Source organism: Olea europaea, unplaced genomic scaffold (assembly GCF_002742605.1).
Source record: "Olea europaea var. sylvestris unplaced genomic scaffold, O_europaea_v1 scaffold2002, whole genome shotgun sequence".
In the NCBI taxonomy this organism is placed as follows: Eukaryota; Viridiplantae; Streptophyta; class Magnoliopsida; order Lamiales; family Oleaceae; genus Olea; species Olea europaea.
Genome location: NW_019237897.1, coordinates 27,536 through 31,803, shown reverse-complemented (window position 1 = coordinate 31,803; position 4,268 = coordinate 27,536). Strand labels below are relative to the sequence as shown.

Genomic DNA, 4,268 nt, shown 5'->3' with positions numbered 1-4,268 from the left:
ATAATCTATAAATGGCAAAGTTCGGTTGGTAAGGACCGTGCTACATGTACACTATGGTGTGCACTTTAGTTCATACTTTGCCAAGTGACATTACCCTGTTGGACAGTTTAAATTTCAAATAATTTTTCCATCCAATTGACACTTGACAATAATGCAAGTGTCAGACAACGTGTTAAAAATTAGTGTACAAATACAAAAGTTCAATCGGTAAGAACCTTGCTACATGTACACTATGGTGTACACTTTAGTTTACACTTGCCACGTGACATTACCCCGTTGGATAGTTTAAACTTCAAATAGTTTTCCACCCAATTATCACTTGACAACAAAGCAAGTACCAAACAATGTGTCAAAAATCAGTGTACAAATAGCCAAGTCCAATTGGTAAGAACCTTGCGACATGTACACTATGGTGTACACTTTAGTTTACACTTTTCCATGTGACATTACCCTGTTGGACAGATTATATTTCAAACAGTTTTCCCATCCAATTGACATGTGAAAACAATGTAAGTGTCAAACAGCGTATTAAAAATTAGTCTACAAGCAGCAATGTTCCATCGTTATGGACCTTGTTACATGTACACTATGGTGTACACTTTAGTTTACACATTGCCACATGACATTATCCTGTTGGACAGCATAAATTTCAAACAGTTGTCCCATCCAATTGACCATTGACAACAATGCAAGTGTCAAACAATGTGTCAAAAATCAGTGAACAAATAGCAAAGTTTAATCGGTAAGAACCTTTCTACATGTACACTATGGTGTACACTTTAGTTTACAGCTTGTCACGTGACATTACCCTGTTGGACAGTTTAAATTTCAAATAGTTTTCCAATGCAATTGACTCTTGACAACAATGTGAGTGTCAAATATCGTGTTAAAAATCGGTGTACAAATACCAAAGTTCAATTGGTAAGAACCTTACTTCATGTACACTATGGTGTACACTTTAGTTTACACTTTTCAAAGCAACATATCCCTGTTGGAAAATTTAAATTTCAAATAGTTTTCCATCCAATTAACACTTGAAAACAATGCAAGTTTCAAACAACGTGTAAAAAATCAATGTATAAATAGCAAAGTTCAATTGGTAAGGACTGTGCTACATGTACACGATGATTTACAATTTAGTTTACACTTTGTCACGTGAGAATACCCTGTTGGACAGTTTATATTTCAAACAGTTTTCCTATCCAATTGACTCTTGGCAATAATGCAAGTGTCAAACAACGTGTCAAAAATCAATTTACAGATAGCAAAGTTCAATCGGTAAGAACCTTACTTCATGTACACTACGGTGCACACTTTATTTTACCCTTTTCCAATCGACATATCCCTGTTGGAAAATTTAAATTTCAAAAAGTTTTCCATCCAATTGACACTTGAGAACAATCCAAGTTTCAAACAACATGTCAAAAATCTATGTATAAATAGCAAAGTTCAATTGGTAAGGACCGTACTACATGTACACTGTGGTGTACACTTTAGTTTACAGTTTGCCACGTGACATTACCCCGTTGGATAGTTTAAACTTCAAACCGTTTTCCATCCAATTGACACTTGACAACAATGCAAATGTTAAACAACGTGTCAAAAATCACTGTACAAATATCAAAGTTCAATCGGTAAGAACCTTGCTACATGTACACTGTAAAATCCCGAATTTTTACTTAGCATTAATTTATTTAATAGGAATGCATTGTTCAGTTAAGTCCTTATACAAGTTAATTGGTTATCTCTATAGTTAATTTGGATCTATGTGAATATATTTATAGTTGAGGGGCCAAAGTGAAAATAAGTTTCAGATTTTATACCTTTATTAAATAGGCCAAATAGTTAATTATTGAAGGAGTTAGAATTACCCTATCAATATTGGGCTCATTTTGAAGCTCGTAATAAATGACGAATTATGGACTCAAGAAAAATTCAATTTGGATTCGTTAAACTTGAGTTATAGCCAATTAAGAAAACTACTTAGTTAATAATATTAGTTATTAATTCGAGCTAAATTACTATATCAATATTGGACTCCTTTGATAGATAATAATTAATTATATATGTTAGGATTAAGAAAAGAATATTTTGGATTAGTTTAATTAAGATGTAATTCAAATAAAGAATCAAGCCATAAATGAAAATTATGCATTTCAGGTCTCGGCCATTAGGAATTTAATATGATAGGTATTGACAATTAAGGAATTTAAAGATAATTGATTAAAACATAATAATAATACTCCAGAAACTATTAAATTCCTTGTAATGCTAATCTACTTTAATTAGGATATAAATTATTATTCCTAATCATGTAGGATTTTGATTATGATAAATTCTTCTAATAATTATCGTATTAGAATAGTTAGGACTTTAATTAATTAAACTAGTTAAGTTATTTCATTTGAAACACTCTCCCATTTATTTTGTTTTAATCGAAGACAAGAAATTAATTAGCTATCAATTAAGTTGTTTTATTAGAATAATAAATAAATATATCTCATGCAATTTGGAGATACCATACCCACATAAAGGAGTCATACAATTTCAATGCCATTAAATCTTTTATAATTGTGGTGGATTTGAAACTTATCAAAACAAATAGTTATCCCCAAATCAGATAGAAGTTTAGTTGCCGAGGAGTGTATGGACGGAAATTTAGAATTCAAAACTTATCAAAATTCCACTTCCCACGTGATTACCCTACACCATGGTTTAGTATAAATATAGCACTAAACCTCAAGCATTTAGTCATTAATTCCTCATTCTTCTTCTACAAGTCTTTGGAATTTCAATAAAGAATCACGTTTTCAGCAATTTTGTTTTCCACGTTCATCTTCAAAAGGTGAGATGCTCAGTGCTATTAGTGGTTTGTCCACATCTTTTCAAATACGTTGTTATGTATGGATTTAATTACTTCAGTTCAGAGCTCCTTTTGGGAGAAATCATGATATAGTTTAAGGCACAATTTAGCCTTCACGTTATTTGTAGCGCTTGCTTGAATTATCATTTGTCATGGTGTGATAATTCTCATGTTATGTTGGTAAGAGAATTTATGCATAATTTCACGTTTGATTTGAATGTGGAGCAGCAAGTATCTCATTCAGTATAATTCGTTATACTCATCCCTCTCTATTTACAATTTTCAGGTAGAAATTAGTATGCTGGACGGCGGTGGATGGATGCATATTGGACCAATGGATCTCCATCATGAAGTACTCTAATTTTTAGAAACACTAGAATATTTATTAACATTTGATTATTATTATTTTTAAATTTAGACTCAATTGTGAGTCACGTCATAACTTTCAATTAGTCCTATTTTTATTATTTGTTAGAACTACTTTTATTAATGTTTGATAAAAGATATGATTCCAAATTGTTCCGCATATGTTATTTAATTTAATTTACCTTTTGTTAAGGTTGTTCAATTTTTACTGAATTCCTCGTTATATTAAAATGTATTTGCCTCAAGCACTTTATTAATCAATTCACGTTCGGTAACGTTCCGGGTTGCTAGAGAATTCGGGGCGTTACATACACTATGTGTACACACTTTACTTTACACTTTCCCAAGTGACATTACCCTGTTGGATAGTTTAAATTTCAAACAGTTTTTCTATCCAATTGACACTAGACAACAATGCAAGTGTCAAACAACGTGTCAATAATCACTATAAAAATTGCAAAGTTCAATTGGTAAGGACCGTGCTACATGTACACTATGGTGTACACTTTAGTTTACAGTTTGCCACGTGACACTACCTTGTTGGGTAGTTCAAATTTCAAAAAGTTTTCCCATCCGATTGATACTTGACAACAGTGCGGGGGTCAAACAATGTGTCAAAAATGAGTGTAGAAATAGCAAAGTTCAATCGTTAAAAACCTTACTACATGTATACTATGGTGTACACTTTAGTTTACACTTTGCCACTTGACATTAACTGCTTAAATTTCAAAAAAAATTTCCACCCAATTGAGACTCGGCAACAATGCAAGTGTCAAACAACGTGTCAAAAATCAGTGAACAAATAGCAAAGTTTAATTGGTAAGAACCTTTCTACATGTACACTATGGTGTACACTTTAGTTTACAGCTTGTCACGTGACATTACCCTGTTGGACAGTTTAAATTTCAAATAGTTTTCCAATGCAATTGACTCTTGACATCAATGTAAGTGTCAAATATCGTGTTAAAAATCAGTGTACAAATACCAAAGTTCAATTGGTAAGAACCTTACTTCATGTACACTATGGTGTACACTTTAG

The 4,268-nt window shown here is 32.1% G+C and overlaps 1 long non-coding RNA gene across 2 annotated transcripts; it reads left to right on the top strand.

Moving 5' to 3' along the window:
• Positions 1 to 2,783: 2,783 nt before the first annotated feature.
• Positions 2,784 to 3,535, top strand: LOC111379545. Of its 2 annotated transcripts, XR_002700061.1 has the most exons (3): positions 2,784 to 3,043; positions 3,150 to 3,215; positions 3,521 to 3,535. It is a non-coding gene; the product is annotated as an uncharacterized LOC111379545 (long non-coding RNA). The 2 variants fall into 2 exon arrangements; XR_002700060.1 differs by lacking the exon at positions 3,521 to 3,535 and having other exon boundaries at positions 3,150 to 3,421.
• Positions 3,536 to 4,268: the final 733 nt, after the last annotated feature.